At 41.4% G+C, this 16999-nt stretch overlaps 1 protein-coding gene across 5 annotated transcripts in view; it reads right to left on the reverse strand.

Moving 5' to 3' along the window:
- VEPH1 (ventricular zone expressed PH domain containing 1) overlaps positions 1-12413 on the reverse strand; it is a 189048-nt gene extending 176635 nt beyond the window's left edge. For 4 of the 5 annotated variants that reach the window (XM_029075215.1, XM_029075193.1, XM_029075228.1 and 1 more), the window contains exon 1: positions 12314-12413. The gene's annotated coding sequence lies outside the window, so the exon portion shown is untranslated. Of the gene's footprint in view, positions 1-3033; positions 3315-12313 lie in introns of those variants that run through there. The other variant, XM_029075201.2, reaches the window with a different exon arrangement.
- Between the last annotated feature and the right edge of the window lie 4586 nt (positions 12414-16999).

Raw genomic sequence — 16999 nt, forward strand, 5'->3', positions numbered from 1 at the left:
TCTACCCCTGGTCCATGTCCTACCACTGACCCGGAATGCCCTCCTTCTTCACATCTGCCAAACTAACTTTCTTCTCCTCTTCAAAGCCCTACTGAGAGCTCACTTCCTCCAGGAGGCCTTCCCAGACTGAGCTCTCCCTTTCCCTTTGCTTCTCTTCCTCTCCCCATTGCCCCTACTCCCTCCCTCTGCTCTACCCCCTTCCCCTCCCCACAGCACTTGTATATATTTGTACATATTTGTTGCTCTATTTATTTTATTAATGATGTGCATTTATCTATGGTTCTATTTATTTTGATAATAGTGATGTTTTGTTGTCTGTCTCCCCCTTCTAGACTGTGAGCCCGCTGTTGGGTAGGAATTGTCTCTATCTGTTGCCAAATTGTACATTCCAAGCACTTAGTACAGTGCTCTGCACACAGTAAGCACTCAATAAATATGACTGACTGAATGAATCAATAGTGGGCAAGGAAGGTATCTGTTTATTGTTATATTCGCCCAAGCACACAGTAAGCAGTCAATAAACATGACTGAATAACATTAGTTTGTATGGCACCAATGAGAAGAAAGCTCTACATTTAAAAGAATACATTATGTCATTGTTGATATCTGCAAGTTGATTGTCTTGGAAGAATTCACTGCATGCAGAAACAGTGATATTGAAAGGTGGAGAAAAATCTCAGGAACAAATGGGAAGAGAAAACTCAACTGTAAAGGCTTACATCTGCTCAGAGAATGTGCTAATATCAATTCGGATTCACTAACATGGTGCTTCAATTACCAAAGAACAGAAATGCATTTCGATTCATTTAAGGAGTGGACCTCTAGGTAATTTTCCAACTGCTCAGTCGGCCAGTGTCAGTTCAATCCTTTCCCAAAGTCCCTATCAATCAGTGGTATTTACTGAGCACTTACTGTTTGCAGGACACCATGCCAAGTGCTTTTTAATGATATCTGTTAAGTGCTTACTATGTATCAAGCACTATTCTAAGCACTGGGGTAGAAACAGTTAATCAGGTTGGACACCGTCCCTGTCCCACACGAGGTCACAGTCTATGTAGGAGGGAGAACAGATTTTGAATCCCCATTTTACAGTTGAGGAAACTGAAGCACGGAGAAGTTAAGTGACTTGCCCAAGGTCACACAGCAAGCAATTGGCAGAACCAAAATTGGAACCCAGGTTCTCTGACTCCCAGGCCTGTGCTCTTTCCACTAGGCCCTGCTGCTTCCTACATTTGGGAGAGTACAATACAGGAGAGTTGGATGGCATGAAATCTGCCTTCCAGGCGCTTACACTCTAAAGAGGCAGACATTACAATGAATTACTGATAGGAGAAATAAGGATCTAAGTACATAAGTGTCGTGGGGCTTGGGGCAAAGGGCTTAAAGGGTACAGAACCAACTGCATAGGTGACGGAGAGGAGAAGGCAAATGACATGATTAAATGAGAGGTTAGTCCTGGAAGCCTTTCTGAAAGAAGTACAATTTTAGTAGAGCTATGCAGATGGGGAGAGCAGTGATCTATCGGGGATAAAAGGGGTGTGAGTTGGAGGCCAGGGGAAGGAAGTGATCAAGGGGTTGACTGCGAGCGAGAGAGAGACAGAGAGAGAGAGAGAGAGAGAGAGAGAGAGAGAGACGAGATGGAGGTATAGTAATTAGACTGGCATTAGTAGAAGGAGGTGACAGGTTGTAGGAGAGGGAGAGCTAAACTGGTGTTTCACCCTGACTTTCAAATTATTCAGACGGTTGAATGTCAAACTGCTAAAGAAGGAATACATATGCAAGAAACTTTATGACAGCTCTTTTAGCTTATAAACTTTTGTTTCCTCTTTCAGTGGGGCCCAGCACTGGGTGTTTCAGAGATAAAAGGAAGTCTAAAGGTGGTGGGTTTCGGCAAGAAGAGAGCACATCAACAAACAAAAACAGAATAGGTTTGACGAGAATAATACCAAGACCAAGGAGCTAATACTCTCGTGTTCTCCCTCTTAATTAGACTGTGAGCCCCATAAGGGACCTGATTATCTTGCATCTACCCCAGCTCATAGTACAGTGCTTGGCACTTAATAAGTGCTTAGCAAATATCACTGTTTTATTATTATTATCATTATTATAATGAAGAAAACATGTCTCATCAATACTTTGCAGATTGGTTCTACGACCCTAACTTATACACCCCTAATGGATCTCATCCTTCCCCCTACCTTCTTTGAGAAGGGAAGTGATGGCTACTTTTGGGAACCGCCCCCCGACCCCTGCACGGTTGTACCAAACTGCCCATCACCCTGAGGTGACGCTCTTCCTCAAATGCCATTTCAAGTCTGCCCCCAAAGTCATAATGCCATGGATGATTGGTAGACAGTGGCAGAAGATACAGCCTCCCTGACGTAGAGCAATTAGAAATTGAGTACCTACTGGAACTGAGGTTTCAAGGAGGTCAGAACACAAAGAAACAAAAGAACGTGACCCGAACTGTGGGTAGCAAACAAAGTGTAGCATCAAGGGGTAATCATGGTCTGCATGTGTTATTAAAGGGATTTTCTGTCATCAATAAGTTATACTCAGCACATTTGCGCACAGAGATGAAAGCCACACCCTCAGTAGCTTTATCTTTGAACCCAAAACACAGTTAAAAATATACTTTCCAAATGACCCCTGGTCACTTTTCTTACCATTAAAAAATCCCCCAAGAATAAAGTACGATTTTTAATAAGTAATTAAAGATCAATCCCCCACTGACCGACGATGTCCGTTTGACTTGTGGATCTGTGCTATTTATCATGACGTATACAACTACTTCCATGCCAAGGTTTTTTGTTGGTGATTTTAATGACCAACACTGTTCTCCATCCATACACAACCCCTATAAGCATACTTGGAAAATTATAAGTACAGAACTAGTAGCCTTTAAAAACAAGAACAAAAAAGATCCCAGAAGAGATATAAAGCAAAAACATCACATTGAAGTATAACATTTCATAAGCAGTCACATTATATATACATTTACAAAATACAAGTACTGAAACTGGGCTTTTTTACCTGTATATTTTCTCCACAGGCAATCTCTAACTGCAGTTGAGTTGCGTGTTTTGACTTCAGGTTGATACACAGTCTTGCCTTTGTGGATCAGGAGTCAGCATACAAGGGCATAGCAAGTTGAATCTACTGCTAACTCAGTGAACCTGAAGTTGTTAATTGCAGTGCCAGAAGCGAAGAATTCAAAGAATGCAGACGAATGCAGCCTCAAAGTTACCAATAGCTCGGTCAGGTGATCAAGGCTGAACCTAAATACAGTGTGGCCTTATCTTTGTGTGAAACGCTCAGTTTCCTAGGCTGAAATACAAAGCCTGCTCCAGTCAAGGGTGGTTGTTTGTATTCGAGAAAACAAAACGGTCAGTGTTAGTGAAAAGCTATACTTTCCTGGGAAGAATGCAACAGACAAAAAGCCCAGGAAGAACCCAGTTTTCAAAGAGAGCAAGCAGGTGAATGAGGCCAGATTAGTGAAGGCATTTCTAGCTCCAGTAATATATGCAACTATTTCGTGAAACTAATAGTAAATGTCGGAGTGAGTTGGTAGTTTAACCATTACCTCCGCACCATTACATTTCATAGAAATCATCTCAGACTCTCGGCATTTGACCCATTAAATAGTCACAAGTAAGGAAACAGCCGCATGACTCTTGGAGTTTCCGGGTTAATAATTTTGGAGAGTTTGAGGAGGTAGACATTTGGTGAAGAAGATGAGCAAGATTTCCCTCATCGCAAGTGAGCAAATGCTGTTCGTTCATTCATTCATTCATTCATTCATTCATTCATTCATTCATTCATTCATTCAACTGCATTTATTGAGCACTTACTGTGTGTGGAGCACCGTACTAAAAACTTGGGGGAGTAAAATGTAACAATAATAATAATGAGGGTATTGTTAAGTGCTTACTATAATAATGTTGGTATTTGTTAAGCGCTTACTACGTTCAGAGTCCTCTTCTAAGCGCTGGGGTAGATACAGGGTAATTAGATTGTCCCACGTGGTGCTCACATTTTATAATCCCCATTTTTTACAGATGAGGTAACTGAGGCACAGAGAAGTTAAGTGACTTGCCCACAGTCACACAGCTGACAAGTGGCAGAGCCGGGATTCAAGCCCATGACCTCTGACTCCCAAGCCCAGGCTCTTTCCACTGAGCCAAGCTGCTATGTGCCAGGCACTGTTCTAGGTAATCGGGTTGGACACAGTCCCGGTCCCACATAGGACTCTCAGTCCTAATCCTCATTTTACAGATGAGGGAACCAAGAGAGGTGAAGTGAGTTGCCCAAGGTCACACAGCAGACAAGTGGCGGAGCTGGGATTAGAACCCGTGACTTTCTCACGCCCAGCCCCTTGCTCTATCCACTTTGCCGAGACATTTTCCCTGCCTGCAATGAACTTACAGCCTAGAGGGAGAGACGGACATTAATATTTATACATTATAGATCTGTACATAAGTGTTGTGGGGCAGGGAAGGGGGATGAATAAAGGGAGCGGGTCAGGGTGACGCAGAAGGGAGTGGGAAGAGAGGAAAGGGGGGGCTTAAGTCAGGGAAGGCCTCTTGGAGGAGAAGTACTCTGTAGACGGAGAGCCGAGATAGGGTAGCGACTGTGCCTGACCTGATTATATTGAATCTACCCCGGCACTTAGTATTCATTCATTCAATCGCACTTACTGTGTGCAGAGCACTGTACTAAGTGCTTAATGCAGTGCTTAACACATAGCGAGCACTTAACAATACCAAATACCATTATAATTATTGATGTTACTAGAAGGGGCAACCTGAGTACCAGCTCACCAATACTAAGCACTATTACTATTTTTAATAATAATAACATATTTGTTAAGCATTTACTATATATCTAGCACTGTTCTAAGTGCTGGGGTAGAAGTTAATCAGATCGGGCACAGACCTTGTCCCACATGGGTCTTACATTCAAAGTGGGAGGGAAAACAGATATTTTTTTTCCCCTAGGCCAAATTACTTCTCAATTTATCTTACTGAATGCAATAATGATAATAACTGTGGAGTTCTTTACGCGCTTATAATGTGCTAAGCATTGCATGAAGGGCTGGGGTAGATATCAAATAATGAGGTAAGACAGTCCTTGTCTCAGATGGAGGTCGAGACAGTGTATCATCATCATTCATTCATTCAATAGTATTTATTGAGCGCTTACTATGTGCAGAGCACTGTACTAAGCGCTTGGAATGTACAATTCAGCAACGGATAGAGTAATCCCTGCCCATTGATGGGCATCATTATCATCATCAAAGGTATTTGTTAATCACGAACTGGGTGCAGAACACTTTACTAAGTACTGAGGAGAGTACAGTGAGGAGGAGGAGGAGGAACAGGTATCGAATCCCCTTCTTCTAATGAGAAGACTGAGGCACAGAGAAGTTAAGTCACTTGTCCAAGGTCACCCAGCAGGCAAGTGGCGGAGTCAGGATTAGAACCCAGGTCCTCTGCCTCCCAGGCTCTTTCCACTAGGTCACACTGTTCTTACTCTCCAGCTGAGGAACAAGGACTTGGAGGGGAATATAGAGAGACCAGAATGTTTGATGTCAGGATTGATTACTTAACTGGTAACAAATATCATTAAAATCAGGTTCGAGGTATCCCTAATAGATTTAAATTATTTACTGCACTGCACAGAATGACAGGCCTGCTTTCCATTATGCACTCTTAGAACAAAGAAGTCAAAGGAAAATGTTTCTTTAGGTTTATTACTGATACACTGATTTCAAAAGAGCAGTAGTGTTGCCTTGTGGAAAGAGCCTGGGCCTGGTCATCAGAGGACCTGGATTCTAATTCCAGCTCCACTACTTGTCTGCTGTGTGACCTTGGGAAAGTCACATAACTTCTCTGTGTCTCAGCCACCTCATCTGTAAGCGTGGCTCAGTGGAAAGAGCCCGGGCTTGGGAGTCAGAGGTCATGGGTTTGAATCCCTACTCTGCCCCGTGTCAGCTGGGTGACTGTGGGCAACTCACTTCACTTCTCGGTGCCTCAGTTACCTCATCTGTAAAATGGGGATTAAGTCTGGGAGCCTCACGTGGGACAACCTGATTACCCTCTATCTACCCCAGCGCTTAGAACAGTGCTCGGCAGATAGTAAGTGCTTAACAAATACCAACATTATTATCATTATTACTTGTCTGCTGTGTGACCTTGGGAAAGTCACATAACTTCTCTGTATCTCAGCCACCTCATCTGTAAGCGTGGCTCTGTGGAAAGAGCCCTGGTATGGGAGTCAGAGGTCATGGGTTTGAATCCCAGCTCTGCCACTTGTCAGCTGTGTGACTGTAGGCAAGTCACTTAACTTCTCTGTGCCTCAGTTACCACATCTGCAAAATGGGGATGAAGACTGTGAGCCTCACGTGGGACAACCTGATTACCCTGTATCTCCCCCAGCATTTAGAACAGTGCTCTGTACATAGTATGTGTTTAACAAATACCAACATTATTATTATTATTATTAAAATGCAGATTAAGACAGCTCTGATCCCCGTGTGGGACAGGAACTGCGCTCAGTCCGACTATCTTGTATCTACCCCAGCGCTTAGTACACTGCCTGACATGTACTAAACATTTAATAAATACCTCTAAAATAAAAAACTCAATTGCTCAAAAATCAGCTGTCATTCACTGATACCAAGCCTGAATCTAGTTTTTACATGAACAATACCACTGACACCTCTGCCATATTCAACAATTTGCAGCCCCTCGTTTATTTGAAACCACAAGCTTTGAAACTTGCTCTAGGTTCATTATAGCCATGTCTGTGGCATTTATATCTCTTTGATAAAAATAAAGAAGCATTCATATGCTTTTCTACAAGGGAGAACAGTGTGGCTTAGGGGAATTGGCTTATGGGCCTGGGAGATAGGGGAGCTGGTTTCTAATTCTGGTTCTGCCACTTATCTTCCAGGTGACCTTGGGCAGCTCACTTCACTTATCTGCACTTCAGTTACCTCATCTGTAAAATAGGGAATAAATCCTACTCCCTCCAATTTCGACTGTGAGCCCCATGTGGGACAGGGACTGTGTCCAACCTGACTATCTTGTATCTATCCCAGGGCTTAGAGCAATATCTGGCATATAGTAAATACTTAGTGAGTACCATTAAAAAAATATTATTTTCTTTGTATAGCAGGACCTTTCCACAACAATCTTTTAGTAAATGAAAAGGACAGAGAGGAGAAACATGATCTACTATATATCCTTTGACTTTCAAGTAATGGAACGTACAAGAAAAATAAAATGTAAGATAAAAAATATATTCCTTTGGTTAAAAAAATGCTCTTGCTGTTATTCCTTTAACTTAGTCCTAAAATGTGTCTCGCCAACCCAAAGTAATCATCAAAAGTGTTACTAAAACTAGTAACATTTTATGAATTATTTAATCTATTATTTATAGCAATTGTTATTTTTAATTTCCAGGAATTTAATAATCTTGTTGACCAAAACCCATTGCCTATAGCTCTTTGTAAAAACATTAATGTTGACTGTCAGTATTTAGAAACCTCTGGTACATGTAGCTCTCTTCAGATACAGTGTAGTCAGACTATTTCTAGAAACCTACATTTTGTGGAAGACATTCCAGGGCAATTTTAAAGCAGTTCGGTTTCTTACTGAGCAATATAAGAATTGATAGTATAAATTTTCCCAGTGGCTTTCCTCCACATTCATCACTGACAATCACATCTTTTAATAATAATACTTGTATTTATTAAGGAATTACTATGTGCTAAACACACTGTACTAAGCACTGGGGTAGATAGAAAATAATTAGGTCTAAACTGGGATTCATGGTCTAAGTAGAAGGGAGCACAGGAATTGAATCCCCATTTTGCAAATGAGGGAATTGAGACACAGAGAAGCTAAATACTGAAGATCAGAGTTGCTGTGGCATAATCTGTCCTACAAATATCTTCCACATCAATTGATTAATCAATCATTTGTATTTACTGGGTGCTTAACATATGCATATAGAGAGTTTCCAGTCCTCTACCAGTCTCAGCTACGGGAGAGAGAGTCAATCAGATGCCTACCTATTCCATTCCTTGCTTGGCCAGAGGCTAGCGAGTGGAAGGCAATCTACTACAAGTCAAAACTCACTGGTGCTGGGCAGCTGCGGCATGGGAGAGAGTCGAGGACGGAGATTCGAGTGTCCTGTGTGGAAGAAGGCGATGGTAAACCACTTCCAGATTTTTACCAAGAAAACTCTATGGATCCACAACCAGAATGATTCCAGTTGGAGATGGTGCGTTCTGGGAGAGATGAGTACATGGCATCTATGGGTCGGAGACAACTCGACAGCATAAGAGAAGACAAGTAGACATAGCTTCTGTCCTCATGGAGCTATCAATCTTGCCCAAGAGGTAATCACTACAATAACGGCCGGCAGGTAAGAGCACCTTTAAATAAATATATCCCACTGTCCTAAAACTAGGGAGCTTCATTTTTGTAGAAAACTCGGGCTGAATTCTCATCCCTCAGCTGACATCATGTGCACCAACACGCTGTTCTTACAAACGGTGCTATGCTGTATCCAGACAGATCCTCTTCATCAAAAGAATATTCTCTAATTTTACCATCCCATTCTGGAAGAAACGAGTCTAGTATTGGTTGGTCCTCCATTTTCTCCCTCCCCTCATCCTTCCCACAACTACATCCAAAAATCCAGATATTTCTGTACATGCACTAGATAGCTGTGGACAAAAACTTCACTAAAAAGTGTAGACTAGTTATAGGGCGGTGCTAGCCTGCGTACCCCCCACAGCTGTGTTCATTCTGATTATGTTGTATTTGTTCATTCAGTTGTATTTATTGAGTGTTTACTGTGTGCAGAGCACTGTACTAAGCAGTTGGGAGAGTACAATATAGCAATAGACAGACACGTATCTACTTCCCCTCTAAGACTGTAAGCTTGTTGTGGGCAGGGAAAGTGTCTACCAACTCTGTTGCATTGTATTTTCCCAAGTGCTTAGTACAGTACTCTGCACAGAGTAAGCACTCAATAAATACCATTGATGAAGACAATGATGATGATGTCGATGATGATCTTCCCCTGTGCTTGGTGCAGTGCTTGGCAGGTAATAATAATAATAACGTTGGTATTTGTTAAGCGCTTACTATGTGCAGAGCACTATTCTAAGCGCTGGGGTAGACACAGGGGAATCAGGTTGTCCCACATGGGGCTCACAGTCTTAATCCCCATTTTACAGATGAGGTAACTGAGGCACAGAGAAGTGAAGTGACTTGCCCACAGTCACACAGCTGACAAGTGGCAGAGCTGGGATTCGAACTCATGACCTCTGACTCCACAGCCCGTGCTCTTTCCACTGAGCCACGTAAGCACCTAATAAATGTCACCAATATTATTCAAGGATTTTGCTTCCAGATTCACTGGTGAAAACACAGTATCAACTGTTGGTGCCTAGGGGCAACCTACCCTTCTTTCCACTCTGCAGCCAGCCTCCATGGACTCTGGAAACTGACCTGTGCCCACCTCTCCTCCTCCCAGATCATTAGTGAAATGAAGGAGCAGAGATGAAGAAGTGGAAAACCCTGAGAAATCAGTCTGACTGTGGTGACGTCAGGGTTTCTGAGTTGGGTCTGTGACAGATGAACAGACTCAGGTTAGCCTCATGGTCCAAACCAGAATTTCCTAATGAAATATTCAATTGTAAAAATGTACTAGTTCTCAGTTTAGACATAAAAATTGCTGACTGAGCCTTAGTGAGGTCATCTGGAAAATTGTCACTGGGGTCCTTAATAATAATAATAATATTAGTTAAGCACTTACTATGTGCCAAGCTCTGTTTTAGCCTCTGGAGTATATCCAAGGTAATCAGGTTGGATACAATCTCTGGCCCACTTGGGGCTCACAGTCTTAATCCTCATTTATAGATGAGGTGACTGAGGCACAGAGAAGTTAAGTGACATGCCCAAGGTCACACAGCAGACAAGTGGCAGAGCTGGCATTAGAACCCATGTCTTTGACTTGTGGTAAGAACATCCCAGTCATTTCTTTATAAGGTTCATTGGGGATTATCTAGGTAAAGGCCATGTAAACTCTGGTAGGACATATTTCTGAAAAGGTTTCAGCAGTGCAAATCTTTACAGGGCAGGCCTGACTTACAGTGGTGATCTACCCTCAGCCTAGATTTTTTCCACTGAGACAAAGGTAATGTTTTGGAAACCACATTCCACTAGTCCCATTTTAGACCAACCCCTGGAAGACCGACACAATATTTCACTTGCCACCAAGAAACATACGCAGGGTTGCTTTCCTCAAAAGACACTGCTAATTCAATCAGTATCTGTAAAGCAATTGGAGACCTTGGAAGAGAGTTTAATTCATATACCCAGTTAACTTACTAATGAAATTAGGATAGGGATAGCCACATCAAGCAGCCTGGAAAGTCTAACTCATAAAGATAAGGTTTTCTCAAAGCCTATATTTTCTAGTATAAGTCTCACATTCAATCACATTTATCGAGTGCTTACTGTGTGTAGAATACTGTATTAAGCTCTTGGGAGAATTCGATATAAAAAGAAATAGGCACATTCCCTTTATTTAAAGTAAATCACCACTAAATGTTCCACAATTTCATTTTAAAATTGAATGCAACAATAATTGCCCACTGACTGGATCCAAGAAAATTTTCAATAATGTTCTCAGATTTTCTCTTGAAAGAAAGGATTAAAGATGATTTTGAAAGAGCATCTTTTTCACACAGTGTGAATGGGCTACAGCAGTTCCCATGGGATCAGCTGCATACATTTCAAACCTTCCCACAAGACATATATTGTTCCCAGGATGTTTCTCAGATGCCTCTCAGTTTCTTCTGTCATGACATGTTTCTACACTTCACTTGTACTAAAAGCCCCTGGATGCTATGTGCTGTTTCAAATGAAGCCGGAGCATTGAGTCCCAAATCTTTTAATAGAACTCATACATATAGTTGTTAACAGTTTACCAGGTCTTCTTTTATAACCCCATAAGAATGTCAGTCCTGACCTAATAACTCTAAATGCTCTCTCATGGCCTTGTTGGCACTTTAATTTTCATTATGATTTCTTGAAAGAACAAGTAAAGTCAGTTGCTTTATGAAAATGATTTCAAAGCCAACCCTTTGTTTCCAGAAAGTAATTTAAAACTAGGAATAAGAAATTAGGTGACCTAATATCCTAATACCTTGCATTCACATAACCCCTGCCATATACCCTTTTCAGGAAAAAATTGGTTTCAAAATATTTTGCTTCAAAGTAGTTTATACTGTCTAGAAAACAGTCTTGAAATTGAAAGCAAATTTCAAAGTACGTGTACCTTTTATTTTCCTTTCAATTACCTGCAATTAAGCTGAGGTAAAAACCACACAAATGTTAGAGCTGTAAACGTACCTCTTAAACGGAAATTAGAACATATAGTACAAAGACACTGCAATTTTTTTCTTTGCTGTCTTCACAACGATGAAACATTAGTTTCAAGCAAATATGAAAATGCCTACTATAAAAGCAAGCAGTAATTAACAGCTAAACTTCTCCTCTCTCAGGTTTCTCAGAGGGGCAACAGGGCAGTTGATAAATTTTCTTCAAAAACTTTGCTGGGCCACCCTTTCTTCTAGCTGCACAGCATGCCTTAAAGAAACTAAGAGAATGGAACAAAAATAATAATTAAACTAGAGTAGATTCGGGTCTTCCCCATTGCTCCAGCGAGGGATAAAACTCCAATTCACTCAACCATTTCTAAAATCCAGCTTTCTCCTCTTAAAACAGACACAAGTTTAAAACAGCCTCCCCCCCAAAATAATCCTTCTCTCATAGGAACATTTAAAATATTGTACTATGTTGTTCATTAAACGACACCCATTTGCACTGTTATCCGCATAATTTGATGAAAGCTGAAAACACCAGGTCAGTTCTGAGGCAAAAATAAGTGGTCGTTTGGGTTATTTTTCCAGTTATTACTTTTTCTCAAAAAGAACAGGCATACGATTGGTCCTACCTCTCGGAGTGGAAATCTCTAGCATCAAACACAGGAGAAGTCAAAATGCCCGGTCTTGAGAGAAATTCTGATAATATCCATTACCTGTATCTCCCCCAGCAGTGGAAATCTCTAGCATCAAACACAGGAGAAGTCAAAATGCCCGGTCTTGAGAGAAATTCTGATAATATCCATTCGGATGGTAAGCATAGCTCACTCAACCCCCTTCCTCTGGTATGAGAGTTTGCCTGCTCTGTGAAGTCTGTCAAACCAACCGTGTGCTCTATTCACTTACCGTGGATTTGTCATGTGGAATGAGGCAAACAAATCTCTCCACTGCACCCCTGATCGGAACTTATTTCTCAGCAGAGCTGAATTCCTACATCACATCTCTAAACAGCTTTCTGAGCAGATGCCTATTTTGAACGAGTTGGAAGGTTTATAGAACCAACAGAGGTTTTAGTCCCGTTAATGAATAACCTACTTTAAAGAATCAAGGAAGTTTTAAGAAGTTAATGTCAGATGTGGGACCTCTTATCAGAAATCAGTGAAAAGAGTGAGCTGCTTTATGCTTGGGTGGGAAGGTTGGCCAGTTGGGGCAGGGCGGGAAGGTGGAGGGAGGGTGGAGAGTGTGAAGCAGAGTAAGGGGGGATTTGAAGGCAAAACTAGGGAGAGAAGACGGCCGTGAAAGCGGAAAGAATGCATTCCTTTACTGTAGGAGAAAAAGAATGACTAACCAATTGGTACTGCCTAAGTAACAAACAGAATGGGTGAAATCAAGAATTTTGAAGCCTCAGGGGAAGAATAAACAATTCCCCTGGGGAATGTCTTGCAGTCCAAGCTGGCAATGTTAGGAAAAACTACTTTTGGCAGAAGGACTGTGGAAAGACGCTCTTCCTTTAGACTTTGACCAAAGTACCTTGCATGTTTTCTTTGACTAACCAGAATAGCCTCTCAGAATTCCAGACTCGTAATCCTAAATTTCATTCCAACATGTGGAACTTTCCAAAAACCTCCCTTCAAAATATCAGTGAGTATAGCCTCATTTTCCAGTAGCCAGAGAAAGCCTACCTCTTTCTTCTCCAGTAGCAGTCTACATTATGAGAGTTGTATTTTTGAATAACCTTGCCTGAAGCAGAAACTACACTATAGTTCTACTATCTTGACCTATACCACAAGTACATACAACATCAAATCGCATACTTCCCAGACTGTGTGCTTTTAGAAGAAACAATCTCTACTGCTTTTAGAAGAAACATTCTCTAATTCCTCAACAGAGTTCATTGTATCCAAATGCATGATGAAAAAACACACTATGGGAAAACTATCTGTTCTTGGATTTTTATAAATACTTTTGTTTGATGGTGGTTTGGGTTCCTAGGGAGAGAAAAACTGATAACTTGCCTTGCTCTCATTTCTCCCCTTCCCCCACCTCCAAGCTCTCAAGGGTGACATTTCACACTGAAACAAGTATGTGTGGGCAGAAAGGACATATAAAGTAGTTACCATGATTAATAAATACAGTTTCTTTGAGTTTCATTGTTTTAGGGTTTTGTGAAAAAAATGTTGGGGATGCAGTGGGGTGTTTCCAGAGTTGACTTTCACTAGATCTTTAAAAGAAAGAAAATTTTAAACAATAACAACCTTTCTTCACAAGATTTGCTAAGCATTGTAATCTAAGAACTTCTCAAATTGAAGGACACTGTGATGAAGATACACTATCAAGTTTCCAATGACAAAGGATCCTGGAAATCCAGGCTGCTAACATAATGCCATTATTGACATCAGCTCTTTGACTTTCTGCTGCCCTCAAGATACTCCCAAAGTGCTGGTGTGAACAGAAAGACAGGAAGCTCGGAGGAGTAGAGATTGGATGCCAACTTTAGTAATCAATCAATGGTATTTATTGAGCACTTGCTGTGTTCAGAGAAATGTACTAAGCACTTGGGAGAGTACAATACAACAGAATTAGTGGGCACATTCCCTGCCCAATAATGAGATAAGCAAGGATTTTAAAATGGTCTCTTTTTCTGTATGCCATAATTGGAAACAGGAAAAGAAATTTATTGTTTGTGAAGGTTATCAGCCCGTTGTGGGCAGGGAATTCATCTATTTATTTTTATAATATCCATAGTATATAACACAGTAAGTGCTCAATAAATATGATTGATTGAATGAATGAATGAATTCTGTAGGATATCCCGACAGCAAATATCAAAGGCACTTTTTATATCTTTGATTAGATTGAAAAAAAATCAGCCAGTCGCATTTGTTGACTGCTGTGTGCAGAGTACTGTACTAAGTGCTTGGGAGAACACAATGCAACAGAGTTGGAAGACACATTCCCTGCCACAATGAACACACAGTCTATGGATCCTAATTCTGGATAGGGTTTTCAGAGATCATCTAGTCATGAAGGCAGAGTCAAAGGATGTGGGTTATAATCCTGGCTCCCTACTTGTCTGCTGTATGACCTTGGGCTTCATTTCTCTGTGGCTCAGTTACCTCATCTGTAAAATGGGGATTAAGACTGTGAGCTCCATGTGGGACAACCTGATTACCTTGTATCCAGTGCAGTGTTTGGCAAACAGCAAGCATTTCAATACCATAATTATTATCATCAGTCCATTGCTCTGCCTCCAAACAGGGTTTGTCATATCTAGCAATTATAACATTGAATTTTAATACTTTCCTTCTTAAAAAACATTTGACTGATATAAGAAAGTTAAGAATGTTTCTAGTTGTTCCTCTGCCTCCAAAACATCAAAATTATAATCTCTTATTAGAATGTAAAGGATAGAAGCATAAGCTTGGGTCTATAAACCTTCTAGGTCCTTTCCCGGGGATATCAGAACAAACTGGGGAGCCAGAGGAGGGGTGGGAGCAGAGACCTTCAAATGTGCATACTTGTATCAATTAATCAATGGAAATTACTGAGTGCTTACTCTATGCAGAACACTATAGTAAGTGCTTGGGAGAGTACAACGCAAAATACATTTTCCCTGCCCACAAGGGACTTTTAGTCTAGGAGGGCATTAGGCAGCAGAAGGGAGAAGGAGGGGAATTAAAATACAGAAGTGATTCCCCCCACAAGAGGACTCAACAGGCCTCTGGTTGCATTTAATAATAACGGTATTAGTTAAGCGCTTATTATGTGCCAAGCACTGTTCTAAGAACTGGGATAGATTTGAGGTTATCAGGTTGTCCCCCTTGGGGCTCACAGTCTTGAGAAGCAGTGTGGCTCAATGGAAAGAGCCCGGGCTTGGGAGTCAGAGGTCGTGGGTTTGAATCCCGGCTCTGCCACTTGTCAGCTGTGTGACTGTGGGCAAGTCGCTTCACCTCTCTGGGCCTCAGTTACCTCATCTGTAAAATGGGGATTAAGACTGTGAGCCTCACATGGGACAACTTGATTACCCTGCATTTACCCCAGCGCTTAGAACAGTGCTCTGCACATAGTAAGCGCTTAACAAATACCAACATTATTATTAACCCCCATTTTACAGATGAGGTAAATGAGGTACAGAGAAGTTAAGTGCCTTGCCCAAAGTCACACAGCTATCAAGTGGCAGAGCCAGGATTAGAACCCAAGACCTCTGGCTCCCAAGCCCTTGCTCTTTCCACTAAGCCATGCTGCTTCTCTTGCATTTGCATTTGCTTAGTTTAGTGACAAATGGTGGAACAACCAAGCCTTCAGAGATTTTTCTTCTAGTATGGAGTAGAATGAAGTTTGCCAGACTGTTTTAGCATCATCTTAAGGGTGGGAGAGGAGGGAGAAACTGAAAAAGCACATCACCATGAACCTCACTTCACCCTACTGAGGTGACACTTTTAGACTATGTTCACATAGACTAAACAAAGGTTAGGGCAATTAACTGGTGCATATGTGTCTGTTACTCTTCTTCATTAGATATCAAGCACCTGGAGGGCTTGTCTTGTCTTATACCATCTAGTAGTTTCCGACCCACAGCTACACCACGAACACATCTCTCCTGAAACCTGGAGAAGATGTGAGACTGTAGGGAAGGAGAGAGGTCAGGGATGGAAATGTAGATTTGGGAATAATCTACGTAGAGAGATAATTGAAGCCATGGGGGTGAATACTGTGATTTTTCATTATTATTATTATTATTAATTTGATGTTATAATGAAACCTCACTCTTATCAGACCTTTTGGTTGTCACTAGGTCCTGTTGCACAACAGATGTTCAGAGTAAGTAGGATGCTTATCTCCAAGCCATTTATGATGAACCAAACTTGGTCGACTTCTCTTGCCCATGCTCAATACCTTGATGTTGCCTGGAATATAGCATCCTTGAAAAATGCTCAGTCTTCGTGGTTTTGAGGACTGTGGATTGCTTTTCATGTTTCAACAGTGTTACTGTGCTGTTACTGCAGAGCCTTTTGTGGCTACTTTTATTCATCAGGACCTTAACTTTCAAAGCAGTGCTTTTTTAGTTTTCGTGGTATTTGTTAAGTGAGAAGTGTGAGGGTTGGGTTGTAGTAGGAAATCAGGGAGGTAAGATGGAGGGGCCATGGTGATCGCTTAAAAGCAAGGGATAAGGAATTTCTGTTTGATGTGGCGGTAGATGGGCAACCACTAGAGGTTCTTGAGGAGTGGGGAAACATGGCCTGAATGTTTTTGTAGAAAAATGATCCAGGCAGCAGAGTGAAATATGGACTACAGAGGGGAGAGACAGGAGGCAGGGAGGTCTATTTACCTGTTTTGATTTGCTGTCTGTCTCCCCCTTCTAGATTGTGAGCCCATTGTCGGGCAGGGATTGTCTCTGTTGCCGAATTGTTCTTTCCAAGTGCTTAGTACAGTGCTCTGCACACAGTAAGCGCTCAATAAATGATTGAATGAATGGAATGAATGAATAAGTGCTTGGATTAAGGTTATTGCTGTTTGCATGGAGAGGAAAGGGTGAATTATAGTGATGTTGTGAGGATTGAACCGATAGGATTTGGTGACAGGTTGAATATG

Source organism: Ornithorhynchus anatinus, chromosome 1, assembly GCF_004115215.2.
Source record: "Ornithorhynchus anatinus isolate Pmale09 chromosome 1, mOrnAna1.pri.v4, whole genome shotgun sequence".
Taxonomy (NCBI): Eukaryota; Metazoa; Chordata; class Mammalia; order Monotremata; family Ornithorhynchidae; genus Ornithorhynchus; species Ornithorhynchus anatinus.